General features: G+C 48.1%; 1 protein-coding gene across 1 annotated transcript in view; it reads left to right on the plus strand.

The window, feature by feature from the left end:
- Positions 1-2,253: 2,253 nt before the first annotated feature.
- The window catches only part of LOC135203529 (uncharacterized), a 160,118-nt gene continuing 141,884 nt past the window's right edge, over positions 2,254-20,487 (plus strand). Inside the window, exon 1 of the mRNA XM_064233264.1 lies at positions 2,254-2,311. The gene's annotated coding sequence lies outside the window, so the exon portion shown is untranslated. The remainder of the gene's footprint in view (positions 2,312-20,487) is intronic.

Below are 20,487 nucleotides of genomic sequence, written 5' to 3' on the forward strand. Positions count from 1 at the left end.
ATATCGTCTTGCGCATTACACACTTTTATCAAGTGGAATGTACAGTGTCAGCGGCCAGCGCGGCGGCCCATTAATCTTTGGCCACTAGCCGCCACTTGCTGGTTGCGAAGAGAGAAAGAGAGAGAGAGAGAGAGAGAGAGAGAGAGAGAGAGAGAGAGAGAGAGAGAGAGAGAGAGAGAGAGAGAGTTGAACTATTATAGTTCTTCTGTGTGGTAAAAGTATTTTGAATGCAAGCAGGTATAAAAAAAAGCTAGACATTTCTTGTTTCAGATAGTTTAAAGCATTGACGTTCATTCTGGACAGTTGACTGTTGGTTACAATAGTTAACGTAGCATTTATTTGGTACTACAGTATTATATAACTATACCATAATAGTAGTACTATAGTTGTCGGGCTTAACTAAGGGAATTTCAAGTTTCTATAAGCCTAGTGCTATGAAGGCTGTTCAGTAACATGACTTTTTCTGTGAGAAACTTCATTTGTAATAGAACCAGTAGTTCAAATCAAGGCTCCTGGCATATATTTATCCAGCTAACCAGAGGCCTTTTGAATTATATAACGCAACAGAACCCCAGTGATGATACGTAAATTGTGTTCTTAAAACCAACCAGCAGAAAACTATATTTAGCACAAGTACAGTTTTGCTGGGGTGTAATATTTCGGATCGTGGTGAAGAAACTGTTCTCTCTCTCTCTCTCTCTCTCTCTCTCTCTCTCTCTCTCTCTCTCTCTCTCTCTCTCTCTCTCTCTCTCTCTCTCTCTCTCTCTCTCTCTCTCAATAGCAAAAGCAGGCGTTATTTTCATTTCTAGTCATGCAATAATGATATTCAAGTTGTTGCAATTTGATCCGTGAAGTTGCAATTTAAAATAGTGTTTTTTGACTTCGACTGCAAAGTCTTGCATATTAATGGATGATCCACTGTTACTTGCAAAACATCGTTTAACAAAATGTTTTAAGTGTTTTATATAGTGCCCATTATTTACACATTTTCGAAGCCTTTCCGGCAACTTGCTGTGGGAACAGACATCCGGTCTGTGCTAGCGCAAACATGACTGGTTCCATCTAACAACGACAAAAAAGAAAAAAAAATGCTGACTCTGATCTTTGCTCAAATATGATGACATAGACGGCGAGCTACTGCGTATCGAACGTGTGTCAGATAAGGATTGGTGGACACCGCCTGGCCGCCATTAGGGTATTGGATAGAAAGTAGAAACTCAAGATTGACGCCATAAAAATAGCCGTCATCGTTCCATGAGGTCGCGTGTTCCTTTTAAAAAATGCCAATAAAGATATAATATATATATATATATATATATATATATATATATATATATATATATATATATATATAATAATATAAACTTGACTTGGAGAAATCGGGAAAACTTAAAACGATCGAGCCATAGTCGTCGTGATGAATGGAGATAGACCGAACTCATACAGGAAATGGGGAGAATTCGTTCAATGACGAATAACCGATGTTTCTTAACAACGACAATAAAAAGGAAGAAGAAACTATGTAAACTTTGATTCTGATAAACAAGGAAGATTATAAAATAGCCCTAATTGTTGGTGGATGGAGAATTGAGGAGAATTAATTTCATGACGAATAAGCAATGTTTCTTAACAACGGCAATGAAAAGGAAGAAGAAAATATATAAACTTTGATTCTGATAGAGAATGAAGATTTAAAAATAGCCTTAATTGTTGTTGTATGATGGAGATAGACCGAACTCATACAGGAAATGGGGAGAATTCGTTCCATGACTAATAAGCGATGGTTCTTAACAACGGTAATAAAAAGGAAGACGAAAATGCAGAGAGTTTGATTCTGGCAGAGGAGAAAGATTAAAAAATAGCCATAATTGTTGCTGGGGGATGTAAGAAAGAACGAATTCCTACAGAAAATGGGAAGAGTAAGAAGAAGAAGAAGAAGAAGAAGGTGGCGGCGCGGCGGTCGACTTCGAGCGAAGATATAAACAGAGCAGTTCAGTTGTTAGGAACGCCTCTGATAATTATACAGTTTTATTGCGTCTTGTGAATATTTCTTTGGTTTATTTACCGTTAAATTGAAGTGGCGCCACTCCCGCATGCGGCCATCGCGCGAAAGGTATAAATCATTCTGTTGTTTAGTAAATAATAGCGAATATTTAACTCTGTTTAGGCCTCAACAGGATTGTTTGTTTAGGTAGTACTATAGGTAGTACCTAGTACTAGGTAGTATAGGTTTACTCGCATGGCGGTCGTAGACTTAAGCCCAGTTTCCCATCGGGGCCTAAGCCGGGCCAGAGCGAGTGTCATTGTGGGCGTACGTTGCGAGATGTGTAAATCATATAGGGGGAAACATCAGTACAGGCCAACCTCATCACGGTGGACGGGGTCTTATTCACTCGATATTTAATTGGTGAAACATGAATACAATTGCAACTCTAAGCTACCATTTAAAAGACTGAAGTTTTCGTCAACATATTGTGATATATGAAAGCCCCATACGAACTAAAATAAGCATGTGAGCTCTTCGTAAAATATGTTTTCAAGGCAGTTTGAAATCCAATATGGCGGCTACGTTTTTTCATGGACGGTTCTCATCAGTGACGGACAGGAACCATCTTTCCCCAGCCTTCCCAGCACTCATTTGAACAATGTTAGCGTATGTATGTAACGTTTATTGATCTTACTCAAGATTGCAGTTGTAATCAGCACAATAAAACAACATTTTGTTGCCTATATTAGTGAAAGTATGAAACTTGTTATTCCCGGGGTGTTATGGTTGGAACTGAATTCCATTCTTACCTTGTAATCGGCGGTTTTTATCCTTACTGCCACACAACTGAAACTCCACAGTGCTTATTTGATTGTTATTATACACATTTTGGTCTCAGTTCACTCCACATTGCACTTTAAACCCGTTGCTGTTCCTGGTTTCTAAGCGCGAGCGCCATAAACACAATTACAAACAGCAGACGACGACAGACGACGAAACTGCAAAGTTTTATTCCCTAAACTGTTTACTTTACTCGTTATTTAGTTTAAATTTACATTGTTATTTAAAAATTTTGATTTAATTCATGTATATTATCCCTTTTTTGCAACCAAATTACCCCGAAAATTACAGATATTTCTAACGTAGATAAAATCAAATGTTTTCTAACGTTTTCGTACATCTGGCTGCCGAAAACCATAGAGGAACGAATACGGAAAAGTGCATAGAGGAACGACTACGTTTTTTTTTTTTTTTGCTTTTTTGTTTTTGCTAGCACTTTTCATTGATTTCAGTCTTTATTAGTATTTGAATTTCTTAAATAATCGTATGCCAGAAATAAATGTAACCTTTAATGTTTTGCATGCTTTAATGTTTGCATGCTAAGAATGGCAAAATCATCGTTGCCACATTAGTGGAGGCTTCACACATACGCGTTCCATTATCCTGTTAAGCGTCCGCCCCTGATGAGCTCGCTGCTAACGTACCGTCACGCTTTTTTGTAATCAGGGATCATAGCACTGATGATAGTTTTTCAAAGTTAATATTGATTTTTATGCTTGTTATTCATACTGTAATTAACTGTTGGAAATTCTCTCTCTCTCTCTCTCTCTCTCTCTCTCTCTCATCTCTCTCTCTCTCTCTCGGAGTCCAGTCACTCGGCAAAGAAAAGTCATCTTCACTCCCGCAATTGGAAGAAAAACGTTTGTATCATCACTGGAGGATTCAGAACTAGAGCTCTCATCATCAAATAGGTTATCATATCACACTCCTCATCTAGTATTGATTGAATCTCACCTAAAGAAATATGCCTCCTCTTTGGGACATTCATTGTGAAAGACGCGAAATCCAATTTGTCTCGATAAACGCCCGAAGCGTAGTGAAAGAAAACCAACAGGGACAGGCAGTTTTCTAGCATAAGCGACCACCAGGAAAGAGTTGCCAGGCTGGAAATAAGTTTCCCATGTGCTGAGAGTGTTACCAAATGATGTTCCTACACTTTCTATGCGAGTAAACGTATTATTACGGGGCTGACGACTTGACAAGCACAGTTAAAGTCTTGAACGTAATATCCCGTTGAAGGCGCTACCGAGTAGATCGCGGTAAACGTATTATTACGTGGGTGACGCTTAACAGGTTTATAAACTGTTTCCATGAATTCTAGTTGTCATAGTAATGCAATAATGATTAAATTGCTTTAATATTTATGTATATATACTTCCAATACATAGCCTAATTTCACCAATTTCAACGTTTTGTGTGTAGTCTTATACCCAGTTTGGAGGGTCAACACATACCGAATGGCAACAGAGAGAGAGAGAGAGAGAGAGAGAGAGAAAGGAAGGCGGAGGAACGAAGAAGAAAAGGGATGGGGGGGGGGGGGGGGGGGGGGAGGGTAGGTGGAGCTTTATACGCGTGTTCGTATCCATTTCTGCATAATGGAGTTTTTGTCTCTTGGTACAAGGACAAGTGTCGTTATTCTTTACGATTAGTGATTCACGATACCCTTATAAATTACGGCACTGGGTGTAATGCACTATAGCAAAATCTCGTTCTGTTAAGAGTGTTCGTTACGAAATAGGTATTGCCCAAAACCTGCTTGCACTGTCTCTGAAACCCATAGTACATGCTGCTTAGTTGTCAATCAAGTTTTTATAACAAGTATTTTTTACAAGCTAGCTATTGAATAAATTTTTATTTTTCTCAGTCAAAACATATGCCCCTCAATGCTAACTTTCCTCTTTTTTTTAACGACTTTCTGGTCATTGCAAATTCGGCCCCATAATTTCTTATGGTGCGAAAACAGACAAGCCGCCCATGGACCGAAAACGATTGCGTCCACTACGGCGATAATCCAGCAGTAAAAACATCTTCATATATCCAAAAAGTAAATAATAAAGATATATATGCGCATTACGATTATAACAATTACATGTATAGCTGATAACAATCTGCATGAATAACTGGTAAACTGTTCTGCAATGACAGTTGAGTATAGCAATTATTTACAATAGGTACGAAAGTCAAGATGTCGTGACGTCATAATACAGAACTTGAAAGAACGTTCTAATTCAGAAAAAATAATTACTTAAATTTGAGTCAGAGTCGAGTTACTTTTCAATAACGAATATTTTCAAATTATCATCATAAATATGTAAATATTGATGTTTTACTACTTATTTAAAAATTAGCCAAGAGCACGCTTCTCGTCATCTTCTACCCCAACAGCTGTTTACGCCTGGCTTGTTGTTGATGAGAAATCGTGTTTCGATTGTTGTGATAAAAGTGCTCCAGCGTCTGTGGGGTACAAGTGGTGTGCGGATTTATCACAGGAAATGGTTAGTTTATTGACACAAGCTACTCCGTAACATCGAGATGGCGTCAATCTTCGAAAACATTTTTAGTTGTAAGTAAAAATTTCTAAGCGTTTTGGTGATTTCCACTGCCGTGGGCGCCATTTTCAGTACCCTCTGTTTAAATCTGTTTAAATCTTAAAATTTGGCCTTAATTTCTAACTTTGGGGAAAATACTTACTTCGAAAGGAGAGTAGAGGTCTTTAGCTCCGTTTCTCACCAACAACAAGTCGCGACTGATGCCCATCTCGGGTGTCAGGACGCGTTATAATGTACTTTTTCGGAGGGTGGCTTGCACTGATGGTAGCTGGCCTGCGTGGCCTGCTTTGATGTTTTACCCTAAGAGTGTTTACCGAGTAAATTAGCTACTACTGAAGTTTGTCATTTTCGCTAACATGGCGGTCGTAGACGTAACGTAGACTTGAGCCCAGTTTCCCATCGGGGCTTAAGCCAGAGCAATAGTTGGTAAAGTCGTCGTGCTTACCGCTCATAGATTTAGGTAGTCAATGTTTATTGAATCGTGAAAAAAACGATGAAAAAATTAGTATTAGGGTAAACAACCGCAGACGATCCATCGTCATCGCGCTGGCCAGGCGTTATTCACTCTATATTTAATTGGTGAAAGAACGGAATACATTACAACTCTAAGCATACCATTCAAAAGATTGAAGTTTTGTCTACATAATGTGATATATGAAAGCCCCATACGAACTAAAATAAGCATGCGAGTCTTCGTAAAATATATTTTCTTTTCAAGGCAGTTTTTAAAATCCAATATGGCGGCAATCGCGTTGCTCCGCGTTCTAACCACCAAAGACAATCCACCATCTTTCCAGCCTTCCCAGCCACTCATTTGAACAATGTTAGCGTATATATGTAACATTTATTGATCTTACTCAAGATTGCAGTTGTAATCAGCACAATAAAAACAACATTTTGTTGCCTATATTACTGAAATTATGAACGAACTGGATATTGGTACGGCAGCCGTACCCGATCTCGGTATATAGTGGTACGGCAGTGAATTGCGTATGCGCGAACCCTTGTTTACCGCCTCACGCATATCCAAAGACTATATACTGAAGTGTATACACAGTCTTTGGGCATATCAGTGACAGCAAGAAAAATGGTGATGGAACAGCATGAACCGCGTAATAATACATTAGTTTTCGCCGAAAAAAACAGATGTTTTTAGGCTTTAACGAGCTGAAAAAAGCTATAGACATCTATGAAGACTCAAACTTTCAAAAATTGGGTAATTCATGGTATATACGTAGGTCACGAACGATCGAATTGGCCCTGAAAAGAATTCTGAAGAGGAGATTCAAAGAGGATTATATATAAATATATACACTACCATCGTACCTTTGGTGACTTTCTCGGCCCTTTATTCTGCCCGACATCGACAGTTGCAAGGGCCGTTATACACTTTACAATATTCTTTTTAAATTCACTTCATTGGGTATTGCAGCTGTCAGAGAAGACGATAGAATTTTACCAGGTAGTGAAAAAATGGCAATGTTAAACCAAACCCAAATTTTAGCATTATTCTATTAAAATTGGGATAGTGTTGTTTTTGTAGTACAAAAACGGGACAAAATTCACAAAAGCTAAACAAACAAAAAAACAGGGGGGTGAGACATTTTGCTAACTGAAAAAACAGGGACAGAATTCAAAAAGCGTGACTGTCCCACCTAAAAGCCGAACTCTGGTTTACATAATACAGTATGATTAGCAAACTGGTAAACGGATACAGCTAACTGCCGTATCTACAGCAAGTCAAGAGCGCAAATACAGCACCAATGACAGAATCTGCCGTACCCTTACTGCACTATATTATTTGTACGGCAGGAAGTCTGAAATTGACGCATGCGCAATTCACTGCCGTACCAATATCTACCGCGATCGGGATACGGCTGCCGTACCTATATCCTGTGCCAATTATGAAACTGCCATCACAACTGAAACTCCACAGTGCTTAATTTCTAATTGGAAAAAATACTTACTTCGAAAGGAGAGTAGAGGTCTCGAGCTCCTGCTATCACCACCAACAACTCATGACTGATGACCATCTCCGGTGTCAGGACGTGTTAAAATTCTTTTTCGGAGGATGGCCACAAACGCGGTAGTCAGTGGGTTGGCCTGTCCAGTCGGTGTTTACCCTTACCTGAGCTATTCTTGCCGCTCATTGACCCCCACCTTCCAGTAAAAGTTTTAGGGTAAAAAACCGCCATGTACAGGGGTGGACATGTACGATCAATGTGTACAACCCCAAGAAAAGTACATTATAACGCGTCCTGACACCGGAGTAGTAGCGGTCCTTTAGCTCTGTTTCTCACCAACAAGAAGTCGCGTCTGATGCCCATCTCCGATGTCAGGACGCGTTATAATGTACTTTTTTTGGGGTTGTACACATTGATCGTACATGGTCCACCCCTGTACCATGCGGTTTTTTTACCCTATTTAAGACGTCCTGACACTGGTAATTGGCACCAGTCACAAGTCAGGTCGTGGGAGCAATGCCTTGAGACTTCTACTTTCCTCTCAAATCAAGAATTTTCTCCCAAAGTGCAATATAAGGTCATAATCTAAGATTAAACAGAGGTTAATGCATGACTAGCCATGTGCAGTGCAAACTTACCTCCATGACACTTTTGAAATTTTTACTATGTTTACGGAGTCACTTCTGTCAAACTTTCCATTTCCTGTGTTAAATCTGCACACCACTCGTACCCATAGATGCTGGGACACTTTCTTCACAACAATATTAAACGATGACGATGTTCGCCCTCAAGTCCAAGGAAACTCGTGATTTTTTGGGAGGAAGAAGATGATAATTTTGAAACAAATAGTTAAACATTGGTGTAAGGTTATGAATTACATAAATGTATTGCGTATTCATGATAGTTGATTGTTCTGACACATAATACAAACCCTCGGTCCTTTAACATATAGAATGTACTTCAGCACAGCTGGAATCGGTTGTAAGCTTTCAAACAAGGTGGTTCGGTAGTTAACTGCTTGTCCAATAGTCAAGAGTCCGGCCCGATTGGGAGGTAAACCCACTTTGCTTCCGGTTGCTGATGGAGCAAGACGTGTGTTTGCCTCTCTGCCCGCCATCATCGTTTGCTTTCGCCTTCGCTTTCTCGAAGACTAGTGTGTATGGTTATCTTGAGTAAAACTTGGGTTACTGTAAGTAGTACTTGTTTTTGCCTTTTTTTCATCTTTGTGTATTTGTCTTGTGCCTGGAAATGAGCGGCCACGAGACAGAGAGACCCCCCTGCCCCCTAAATCAGCCGCAGGTTGTGCCCTGACGTGGAGGGCCATAGGTGTGGGGCCTTTAGGTCACTCCATGATGTTGACCCTCATGATTTATGTACTCGGTGTCGGGAGCGAGAATGCTCTCACGCAGATAAATGTGTGATATGTGTATCTTGGTCAGAGGAGCAGTGGGGGCGATACGAGGGGAGGAAGAAGGTGCGTATGCCGGCCAAGGTGTCATCGGAGGGCTCTCCAGTGACACCGTTGGTTACGGACACGTCTCCTCTTTCCTTCCTCCGTGTCATCTCCCGCGTATGGCTCCTTCCCCTTCGGGGGACGTGTCGCGGTCCGCCTCTTCACTCGATCAGTCGAGTGTAGAGGAAGAGGCGCGGTACCCCGACGTTCAACTGTACTCAGGGTCTTCCGTTCGCTCGGGGTGGGAACTTTCTCCCCCCGGGTGAGCGGGAACCCCCCACATTAACCCGACCCTTGCCTCCTCAGGTATGCCTGCCACGGGTGGGGGTCTTGAGCAGGTCTGGTACTCGCTTGGACTCCAGGGTGCACCAAGTCTTCAAGGGCTGCTGTACCACCTAGCGGTTCAGGGACCCAGGCCGGTGACTCACAGACCAGAGACGTCGACAATGACAACGGCCCGGCCCCTGACTTTCGGTGCCCCAAGCGTTCCCCGCTCGACCTGCCGCCAGTTCCTGTTGTTGCTGCCCCCGTACCAGTTCCTGCCGTCGTCGCTCCAGCCTGTGGTGTTGCTGCCCCCACCGCAGGTCCCTCTGGACAGGTGCAGCTGGGCCCTGTTGCTTCAGCAACTGCCCCAGCTCTGTCCTGGATGGAGGATCTGACAATGGTCCTGAGGAAGCTGACGAAGAAGAGAAGGAAGGTTTCGTCGTTGACTTCTTCGTCGTTGTCTGCAGCCGCCCCTTCCCCTTCGACTTCCAAGACCCCACAGCCGAGGAAGAAGGTTGCCTCCTCCCCCCCTAAGAAGTCTCGCCCAGAGACCTCTAAGGGTCTGTCCCACTCCGATTGGGCAGTTGGGGCTTCCGCTGGTCCTCCTGTTCCCTGGGAAACGGGGCCCTTCTCCTTCCGCAAGAAAGAGGACGGACCGGAGGGGTATCGGCTAACACCGGTACCTCTTCTCCTGGCGCCAGAGACTCTGCCTTGGTATCGGGAACCATCTCGGCTGCTCGTTCGCGAGCGGTACTGATTGTATGGTCACCTGCGGGTAACCGTGCAGCCAGGGTCCAGGCAGCTGAGCCTGCGTGCCGCCAGGACCCAGGCATGGAGCGGAAGACTGGTGGCAGTCGCTCAGGCAACTCCTACCAGACTGGCAATCGCTCTCGTGGTGATCCCCCGGTCCCCAGGGTAGAGATGATGGTCCCACCAGACCGTACGCTGGCTGAGGCGAGGAAGAGGTCCCCCTGGTCGCTGGGCCAGGTACCGTGACGCGCCGTGAGGACGGGGCACGCTCCCACCGGCACCGGACGGATAGGTTGACTGGTAGCAGCTCTCCTGACGCTCGGGACCGTTGCTACCTTTCTCGGTCCAGCGGTTCTCCCTCGGGTTGGCGATCGCCTGCAGCCCCCCCAGCGCACCCGCTCTGCTGGTGGGTGGGGGCGAGCATCAGGTCTGCTTATCCTATCCCTTCAACCTCATTGGGCTACACCAGGAGGAGCAAGGCGATTAGGAGCGATCACAAGGAGTGTGCTTCTTGCAGACCCTCCACTAGGGCCTATGAACCTGGCACAGTCTTGGGACCGACCAGATCGTACGCACAAGTGGTTGGAGGAGACCAAGAAGGGTTTGCCGTGGTTCCTCCTGTGGAAGGAGTATGATCTCGGGAGGCGTTCTCCCTGGATAGACTTAACGGTCCATCTCCTCAGGACGCGGTCCCTCCTGAGATCCAGAGTCGTTTACAGAGGTCGTCGTGCTGATTCGTCTGCACAATGACCTCGGGGAAGGATCGGTGCTCTCGCCCTCCGAGCCTACATTTAGGCAGGAGTCGTTCTGGGGGCCCAAGAAGGAACCCAGGACGACGGTGGGTCTGCCCCGATCAGCCTTGGCCGACAGGTGTGTTGGGCCAGGTTAACTCTCTTGTCTCCGCACAGGAGGGATCACCTAGTTCTGGCAGGTTGTCCAAGCTGCTTCCCCCTCCTCTACCACGACAGAGGCGGTTCTATGTGCCATCGGAGGACCCGCTGCCGCCCAAACAGGTTAACCCGGAGCAAGCTAGGCTAACCCCGGGTGTGTCTCTTCAACACCTGCTGGCTGAGAACCTCTGGTTCTTGCAGCAAGAAGCACTGGCTTTGGAAGCGACTGCCATGGCAGCATTCCAGGCAGTCTCCTGGCTGGACCTGTGGTGCCTCACGGTGTCCAGGGTCGCGGCCTCCTCAGGAAACATCACTCCCGAAGGAGACCCGGCTTTCGTGAGATTGTGTCAGTCTGGAGGTAGGGTTATCTCCTACCTGGCCCACAAGACTGCCAACCAGTGGGCCAACCTGGTTCTGAGACGTTGGGACGTAGTCCTCGCTTGAGTGACCAGGTCAGCAGGGTGCAAGGCAGCTTTGGGTCTGAGGAACGGACCAGTGATGGGTCCCTCCTCTCTCTTCCCTAGAGAGATGGTGGACGCTGCGGTGGAACAGCGGCGCACTGAGGTAGTCTCAAATGCAGTTGGGCAGCCTCTAGCCACTGCGGCCAAGCCTTGGAGCTCAGCTAACACTTCCTTCACAACCAAGACGACGTCCTCGTCGAGGCCGAGAGGAAAGACCCAGCCTTCGACTTCTGCTGTAAGGAGTGGCTGTCAGTCCTTCTCTCGAGGAGGATCTGGGAAGAAGTCTAAGAAGGGGAAATGCTAGGGACGGCATTCCCCCTCTCCTGCTGCCGGAAGTGGGGGGGTGCCTGGCGAGCCATTGGGCAACTAGGCAGCGCTGTGGAGCTGAGACCTGGATAGTGGATGTCCTTCGGGAGGGATATCTACTACCCTCCAAGTCGCGGCCACCCCTCACCTCCAACCCGGTCCATCTGGAGACGTATGTCCCCAGTTCGGCTAGGGATGTAGTGTTTGTTCCGATACGTAATACAAACCATCGGTCCTTTAACAATAGGGAAGTAGCTAGCGGCAGCTGGAACGGTCGTAAGCTTCGAACAAGGGGAGAACGTAGTTAACTGCTTGTCCGATCGTCGCCCGCCGCGCGACTGGGAGGTAAACAAATCACTTTTGCTTTCGGCCGTGTGTGGGAAGGACGTGTTCGCCATCGCTCTGCCCGCTTTGTCGTTTGCTTCAACTTTGAGTATTTGTTTTCTCTCTGTGATATCAGGGAGTGATTGTAAGTACTTTTTCTCAATTCTATTGGATTGCAATGAGTGAATTAGAGGAGATTGAAATATCAACCGCGCATCGCCCTGTCGCCCCTAGAGTGTGTCCCGGCTGGGAGGGGCGTAAATGTGGGGGGTTCAGGTCATTCGTTGAGGTGGACCCCCACGAGGTTTGTACTCGTTGTCGGGTGGGGGCGAGAGTGCTCCCGCAACGAACCATGTGTGGTATGAACTGGTCCGAGGCGCAGTGGGTGCTGTACGAGGGCAGAAGAGACTTAGGCCGGCCAAGAAGTCATCGGAAAGTCCAGTGACTCCTTTGGTGACGGACACTTAATTCGTCCTCTTTCCTGCCTCCCGGCCAGCCACGTTTCGCGCCTTCCCTGCTGCGGGGGGTAGCGGAGTCCTTTTCCTCTCTCGATCCGTCGAGTGTGGAGGATGGGCGCCCGCTACCCGGACGTACAGCTGTACTCGGGGTCTTCCGCCCGCTCTGGGGGGGGGTGTTTCGCCCCCCGGTAGGCGCGGGAAGCCCCTCCAATTAACCCGACTGTTGCTTCCGCAGGTGTGCCATCAGCGAAGGACGACTTGGGACAGGTGTGGGAGTCGCTGGGACTGCAGGGAGTGCCCAGCATCCAGGGGTTGCTACAGCGGTTGGCGGGGTCGGCCGTGGTCACTCATGGTGCGGTGACCACCACTACTACCACATTAACTACCCCAGCGTATGAGATGCCACCACATCTTGTATATACGCCACATATAATGTCGGTGACACCCACGGTGGCAGTACAAAAACCAATTGCCGCCGTTCCAAAGAGGACGATGCCACCACCACCTGGATTTTTTCCTTGCCGACCCCGGACTTCCGCTGCCCAAAAAAGAGTCCCCCCACCCCCCTGGACCTGCCGCCAGTGCCACGGATGACGGTGACTGTCGACAGGACGCCTGGCTCTCCCGTGGTACCTGCCGTGCCTGCCGTACCTGTTGCCGCTCCAGCGACTCTTTTCCTTTTCAGGTGCACATTCCATTTCAGATGTTCCTGCCGTTCCTGCTGTTCCCGGACCTGTTCCTGTCGTTCCCTGCTGCTGGGTTGTTGCTGTACAGTCTCAGGTCCTTCCGGACAGGTGCAGTCGGGCCCTGTTGCTTCGGCAACTGCCCCGGCTCCCTCCTGGATGGAAGACCTGACGTCTGTCCTGCGGAGCCTGGCGAAGAAGAAGAGGAAGAGGAAGAAGGTGTCGTCGTCGTCTTCATCGTCTTCTTCGTCGTCTGCTGCCTCTCCTTCCCCTTCGACTTCTAAGGCCAAACAGCCGAAGAAGAAGAATAAGGCTGCCTCCTCCCCCCCTAAGAAGACTCCTTCGGGATCTCTTCTAAGGCCCGGCTCGCTCAGGCGAGCTGGGGAGCTCTTCTGCTGGTCCTCCTCCCTGTTCCTTCGGGTACAGGGCCCCGTCGCTTCTTCTGCAAAGAAGAAGTCGACGGGGACCAGAGGTGCATCAGCCTCGGCTGGTGTGTCCTCACCTGGTGCTAGTGGTTCTGCCGCTAAACCAGGTTCCGTCTCGGCCGCTTCTCTCGTTCGCGAGAAGCACCGAGTGGACGCTCTTCCAAAGAGGACCGTCCAGCCAAAGTTTTGACGTCCGAGCTCGCTCGCCGTCAGACAGCGGCGCGGAGCAGAAGACTGGCGAGAGTCGTGCACACGACTCTCGCCAGGCCAGTGGACGCTCTCGCAGCGACCAACCGGCTGCTCGGGCTGACGTGACGTCGCTGACCGGCCACGGTTGAGGCGAGGAAGGAGGTCCCCACGGCCGCCGGTACCAGCCACGGCTGGTACCAGCGGTTTGACGCGCCGAGAGGACCGGCTGGCCGGTCTCGACGCGAAAGGGAGCCTAGCAGGTCACCCGTCCGCCGCTCCCGATGGGACCGGGCGGAGACGGTGACCAGCGGCAGCTCGCCTGACGCTAGAGTACGGTCTCGACGTTCTCAGCCGAGCCCAATCGCCCCAGGTCGATCGGCGACGCTAGCCTACTGCTAGACCCGTCACCGCGGGTTGACGATCGGCAGCAGCCCTCCAGCACGCTGGTCCTGCCAGCGAGCGGGGGGGGGGGAGGCGTCAGGTCTGCCTCTCCCGTACCTTCAACCTCCTCACGGGCTATACCGGGAGGAGCGAGGTATCCAAGGAGCGATCACGAGAGGTGCGCGCTCGTGACCCGGCTATGAACGCCGACGGCCTCAGGCACGGTCTTAGGACCGACCAGGGAACGTACGCGCAATAGTTGGGAGGCGACCGTCAGGGGTCCTGTCCTCGTTCCTCCTTCTCGTGAAGGAGGAGTATCGAGGGATACTGCTCTTGCTAGAGGGAAGCCAGGTCAACGCGAGTATCAAAAATCATCCTAAAAAACCTTGTTTCGTTAACACAAGATATTCTCTGCCATTTACATATAAAATCTGGATCTGCATGTATCCCTCTAATTCTACAGAAATGCATGGCTACAGTCTTTGATGAAGAAATCTGAAACCATGCACTTCAGCCCATTTCACTACCTTATTTATTACTATTTGTAGATGACGTTCTGCTACTGACATACGTGCAGCTGCAAAAGATAAAGAAAAGTCATCCACAAAGAGTGTGTGCATAACATCAGCAGGTATTTGCTTTACTATGTCATTAATTGCTAGAGCAAAAAGTGTTACACTTAACACACTGCCCTGAGGAACACCTTCTTCTTGTTTACAGACTTCAGACAGAACTGCTCTACTTGTACTTGAAAATAACGATTTTTTAAGAATAGCTTGATAAAAATAGCTAATTCTCCTCTTAAACCATATTCATGGACTACTTTCAGAATTCCACACCGCCACGTAGTATCATACGCTTTTCCAAGTCGAAGAAAACCGTGATAAAGTGGTGCTTAGAGGCAAAGGCTTCACTATTGCAGACTCCATTCTAACCAAGATATCAACAGTGGATCGCATACTGCGGAAACCACATTGGGCCGGAGAGAAAAGTTTCCTCGCTCTAAATACCACACTAAACGAGCATTCGCCATTTTCTCCATTAGTTTACACAAACAAGATGTTAGGCAATTGGACGATAATTTCCTACGAAAGAACTATCCTTTCCAGGCTTGACAAAAGGAAGACTCTTGCTAGTTCCCAACATAAAGGGTAGTAATGTTCTTTATAAATTCTGTTTATTATACTGAGGATAATCTTTTAGTATTCTGAGCAGCATGCTTGATCATAGAATATGAAATTTCATCAGGACCAGGAGCAGATTCTTTACACTTTGAGAGAGCCCATTCAAATTCTCTCATAGTAAATGGAATATTATATGACTCCTCTTTATTTGTTGTGAAATCAAGATAATGCTGTTCCATTTGCTTTCTGCTGTTTGTCATACGGTTTCTCATTATCTTTTTTAGATATTTTAGCAAAATGTAGGGCAAACTCATTTGACACTACTTTTGGATCTCCTACATTTATGCCATTTATTTTTAACACAGGTGGTTGGCTAGGTACAAAACTTTCCTGCTATTTTCCATTTCTTCTTCCACACTAATGTGATGGGAGTTTTGCAATTTATGGAAGAAATGAAGTTTATCCAAGATTTTCTTCGTGCATTTTTAATTTCAAACCTAAACTTTGCCCTAGCCTTACGAAATTCTACCAGATAATAGTTACATTTCCGTCTTTTATACCTAGTAAACCAGATCTCATAGTTCTATGGGTTTTCATGGCATTTCTTTGACCACCATGGAACTGGTCGGCGGCATAAATAGACCTGATGTTCTTGAATTGACTGAAGTCCAGCTGCAAATCAAAGTAGTAATTAACAATTCCATAGCATCTCAATGCATCCAAATTCATCTGCTGTAGCTTCGATTGAACTATGCTCTTCAAAATTTGCCCAGTCAGCTCTTTTTACACTCCAACGGGGTAATCTTGAACATGGAGGACTTGATCCAGTGCTTAAAACAATTGGAAAGTGATCACTACTATACCTATCATCGATCACTCGCCAATTAAAGTCCATAATGGCATCGGCACTACATATTGACAAGTCTATGGCTGTTAAAGTACCGGTCTGTACTGGAAATGGCGGTGGGTTCTCCAGTGTTTAGAACACCAACATTTTCACTTTCAATAATGGATGACAGGCTGACACATTCCTACTTGATGAGTCGTGATCACGAACCATACTGTGAGGATTGCCTAGTTCCACTGACTGTTATGCACTTGCTGGTTGAGTGCCCCAGTTTGGTGGAACAGCGCAATCATATCTATACTATGGGAAGGAGAATAATGTTTTTAAGTTATCAAAATTTTAGGAGCAAATGGGATTTTAACATGACTGGCTTGTTTGGATTTCTTTTTAACTCTGGTATTTTAGATAAACTGTAATGCTTGTTGTGCGCCTTGCTTTTATTCTTATTGAAATTGTGTGTATGTATGCGAGTGTGCATGTACGTATTGTTTATGGTATGTATGTAGTGTTGTGTGTATATGTATGTATTGTATGTATGTAATAATTTTTTATATAATTTATTTTTTATTTTATATTATTTTTTTTATAATTGCCAGTATCTTTTATCATATTTTAAAATAATTTCTGTTAAATTATTATTATTAAAATTTATAGGGTCTTTTTATATATAGTTCGGCATCAATGACCTAGTTGTCACGATGCTAGATTAATATAGTATCAATCAATCAATCAATCTTGCTGGAGGACTGGACGGTCCTACTCCACAAGACGCTGTGACGCCCGAGATACAGAGGAACTTCGCAGAGGTCATTAAGCTGATGCGTCTGCATAATGGCCTCGCGGAAGGATCGCCGCTACCACCAGCAGAGCCCACGTCCCGGCTCGAGTCATTTTGGGGTCCCAATAGGGAGCCCAAAATGACGATGGGGTTGCCACGATCAGAGCTTGCGGACTCAGTCCTGGATCAGGTGGAGAATCTCGTCTCAGGACGGGAGGACTCGCTAAAATCCGGACGGTCCTCTAAGCTGCTTCCTCCTCCTCTACAGCGGCAGAGGCGATTCTAACGTGCCATCGGAAGACCCGATACTGCCGAAACAGGTTAACCCGGAGTTAGCGAGGCTGACTCCAGGTGTGTCCCTGCAGCAGCTCCTGTCGGAGAACCTATGGTTCTCGCAGCAGGAGGCACTTGCCCTGGAATCTACCGCTATGGCAGCATTCCAGGCAGTTTCCTGGTTGGATTTGTTTTGTGGTCCCTCACAATATCCAAAGTAGCGGCCGGCTCCGGGAGTTCTGCTCTCGAAGACGACGCTTCTTTTAGGAGACTGTGCCAGTCTGGAGGAAGAGCAATCTCTTACCTCGCCCATCAGACTGCTAACCTGTGGGCCAACTTGGTTCTTCGACGTAGGGACGCAGTCCTTACCCGAGTGACCAAGGGGGCTGGGCGTGAGGCGGCACTCGGGCTACGAAATGGACCCTTAGGAGTTCCCCAGCTCTTTCCTGGAGAGATGGTGGACGCTGCAGTGGAACGGCGGCGCACTGACGAGAGTGACCGCTTAGTCCACCAGGCAGTCTCGAAGGTTTCTGGGCAACCTCGAGTAACTGCGGCCAAACCAAAGAGCTTGGCTAGCGCTTCCACGGCGGCGAAGACGGTTTGCACCGTCCAAACCCCGTGTGAAGACTCCAGTTGTTTCGACTTCTGCGAGAGGAGGCCGCAACCAGCCTCCTCCCAGCCCTCCTTTCCCCGAGGAGGTGCTGGAAAGAAGTCGAAACGAGGAGGGAAACGCTAGGGACGGCGTTCCCCCTCACCTGCTGCCGGAAGTGGGGGGGTGCCTGGCGAGCCATTGGGCGACTTGGCAGCGCTACGGTCGCCGAGAACTGGATAGTAGACGTCCTTCGGGAGGGATATCTACTACCCTTCGAGTCTCGGCCCCCCCTCATCTCCAAAACCGGTCCATCTACAGACCTATGTCCGGTGATCAGCAAAGGACAACGCTCTTCGACAGGAGATCAAGACCATGCTGGCGAAACGAGCTGTAGAAATCGTGGAGGACCAGGTCACCCGGGCTTTTACAGCCGCCTCTTCCTAGTGGAGAAGGCATCGGGGGGCTGGCGCCCGGTGATAGACCTCTCTCCCCTGAACCGCTTCGTTCGCACGACGCGGTTCACGATGGAGTCGCACGCTCAGTGCTCGACTCGATCAGGGGGAACGATTTCATGCTTTCAGTGGGACCTGAAGGACGCGTATTTTCAAATACCCATCCATCAGTCCTCCAGAAAGTACCTCCGCTTCATCTTCGACGGGACGGTGTAGACAATTCAGGGCACTTTGGTTTTCGGTCTCTAACAACCGCCCCACAGGTGTTCTATCAGCGAGTGTTCACTCTGGTGTCGGCTTGGGCCCATCGAACGGATACGTCTTCTGAGGTATCTCGACGATTGCTGGTCCTGGCGAGCTCCCGCTCGCAGTTGCTACAGGACAGAGATCGACTCCTCAAGTTTTGTCGCGATCTGGGGATCGTGATAAACTACGAGAAGTCCGATCTCGAACCCAAGCAGAAGATGAAGTACCTGGGTATGCTGATAGATACGGTAGCAGGGCAAGTCTTTCCCGCAGACTTGCGTATCAGCAAATTCAGGGAGGCAGCCGGCCGTTCCTGTCGCGGCAGGAACAGGCAGCACAGGCAATGGCAAGTCGTGATCGGCCATCTGTCGTCACTCGAGAAGTTAGTCCCTCACGGGGGGCGTCTTCACCTACGGTCTCTCCAGTGGAGGCTAAGGGAGAGTTGGGTCTCAGGCCAGGGATCCTCCTTACTTTCCCCTTTGTGGCTATCACGGACAAGGTGAGGCAGGACCTGGCCTGGGTGGCTCGACGACAAGAACCTCTTAAGAGGAGTGCCTATACGCACTCCCCCCCCGGAGATGCTTCTGTTCTCAGACGCATCGACCGAGGGATGGGGCGCACACCTGGAGGAGTTGCTGACTGCAGGTTGTGTGGGACCATCACGAAAAGCAGCCTTCACATCAATGTCCTGGAACTCAAGGCGGCGTTCAACGCTCTCCAAGAGTTTCGGGACCGCTTGGTGGGACACTCAGTGGTGTTGATGTGCGACAACACCACAGTAGTGGCATATGTCAACAAGCAGGGGGGGCTAGTGTCTCTTCCGCTCCATCAGTTGACGGTGCAGGTGCACGAGTGGGCCACGGCTCACTCGATAGAGCTGTCAGCACGCTACATTCCAGGCAAAGAGGAATGTAGTAGCGGACAAGCTCAGCCGTCGGGATCAGGTGATAGGGACCGAATGGTCTCTACACCAAGATGTGGCGGAAAGGCTCTTCAACCTGTGGGGGCGACCGGTCGTAGACCTGTTCGCCACCCCGGCACAACAGAAAACTTCAGGTTTTCTTTTCAGCTGTGCCGGACCCATGGGCAGCTGCAGAGGACGCTCTCCAACACCCCTGGGACAACCTCTTCGCTTACGCCTTTCCTCCCTTCTGTCTGATTCGGAAAGTGATCAGTCGAGCGCTGGTCACTCCCAATCTCAGAATGATCCTGGTGGCTCCCAAACGGCCTCAAGCCGTTTGGTATCCCGGACCTGCTGGCTCTTCTTGCGGACGCAGCCGAGAGAGCTACCCACCTGGCACAACCTTCTAGCCCAGCCACACGTAGAACGGTACCACCACGCAGTCCCAGTCCCTTCAACTTCACGGCTGGCTGTTTTATCCACCATCTCTTGCGAACGAGAGGCTTTTCTCGTAGCGCAGCAACAGAGATGGCTGGACACGTCAGACAGTCCTCTGCAGCTGTGTACCAGGGGAAGTGGGCCGTCTTCTGTGGTTGGTGTCGTAGACGGTAGGGTTTGTCTCCTCTCAGAGCCACTCTTCAGCAGGTAGCGGATTTCCTCGTGTTTCTTCGCCGAGAGAAGCTCCTCTCAGTACCCACAGTTAAGGGTATATAGAGCCGCCCTGGCTCTCGTCCTAAAACTGAGGGGACTGACATCACGAATTCGTTCGAGATATCCTTGCTAATGAGGAGCTTCGAAAGGTCTTGCCCACCCAGGGAACTCAGGCCCCCTGCGTGGGATGTGACTCTCGTACTTAGGAGTTTGACTCGAAGACCCTTCGAGCCACTCCGAGAGTCGTCAGACAGGGATCTGACCCTCAAGACCCTCTTCTTGCTGGCCCTGGCATCGGCGAAGAGAGTAGGGGAACTACATGGCCTTTCTTATGATGTTAAACATACCAGAGGCTGGGGATCTGTGACGCTCTATTTCGTCCCGAACTTCGTAGCTAAGACTCAGAATCCGTCGATCCCTGACGACAGGTTCGAGTCTTTCAGATCCCCTCCTCCTGGACTTCACCGATAACGATGCGGATGAGATGCTGCTTTGTCCTGTGAGGGCGCTACGGCGCTATCTGAAGAGAACTCGACATCTCAGGCCTGAGTGTCGACGCCTCTTCGTTAGCACTGGGGTCACCAAGAAAGAAGTCTCCAAGAACACGCTTTCTTTCTGGCTGCGTGAGGTGATCAGGAGAGCGTACGAAGCTGATGGTAGCGACGACATCCGTACGCTCCGTCCGAGAGCCCACGAAGT

The sequence above is a fragment of the Macrobrachium nipponense genome, chromosome 24 (genome assembly GCF_015104395.2).
Source record: "Macrobrachium nipponense isolate FS-2020 chromosome 24, ASM1510439v2, whole genome shotgun sequence".
Lineage (NCBI taxonomy): Eukaryota > Metazoa > Arthropoda > Malacostraca > Decapoda > Palaemonidae > Macrobrachium > Macrobrachium nipponense.